The sequence below is a fragment of the Cynoglossus semilaevis genome, chromosome 13 (genome assembly GCF_000523025.1).
Source record: "Cynoglossus semilaevis isolate Cse_v1.0 chromosome 13, Cse_v1.0, whole genome shotgun sequence".
NCBI classification, from domain to species: Eukaryota; Metazoa; Chordata; class Actinopteri; order Pleuronectiformes; family Cynoglossidae; genus Cynoglossus; species Cynoglossus semilaevis.
The window spans coordinates 1,229,115-1,229,452 of NC_024319.1; the positions used below are offsets into that span (position 1 = coordinate 1,229,115).

General features: G+C 43.2%; 2 protein-coding genes across 2 annotated transcripts in view; both read right to left on the bottom strand.

The window, feature by feature from the left end:
* LOC103388004 (gamma-aminobutyric acid receptor-associated protein-like 1) overlaps nt 1-338 on the bottom strand; it is a 21,083-nt gene that overhangs the window by 14,078 nt on the left and 6,667 nt on the right. The gene's annotated exons all lie outside the window — the stretch shown is intronic.
* The window catches only part of slc2a3b (solute carrier family 2 member 3b), a 6,291-nt gene that overhangs the window by 4,757 nt on the left and 1,196 nt on the right, over nt 1-338 (bottom strand). The window lies entirely within an intron of this gene.

A 338-nucleotide genomic window follows, 5' to 3' on the forward strand; every position in this document is an offset into this window, starting at 1 on the left:
TAGTGTTCTCTCTTTGTACCAGGTGTTCTTGGCTGATGGTCCTGCTGTACTTCTACTACTTCATAAAAGTAGTACTTGGAGAGACGGTTGTACTTGGTTTGAAAAGTAGTGAGTACTACTACTGTGTGTGTGTGCAGAGTACATGTACCAACAAGGACACAGGTGTTGAGTAATACTTACCGGGGCGGGGCCACACCAGGACCAGGACCATCATAGTACATGTACAGCTGCACACGGTCCTGTTAGCTTTAGCATTCTTTAGCATTGAGCTGAGAGTGAGATCTGACATTTACAACACAGTCATATTTACAGTATTGCAATACTAGTACTACATAAGT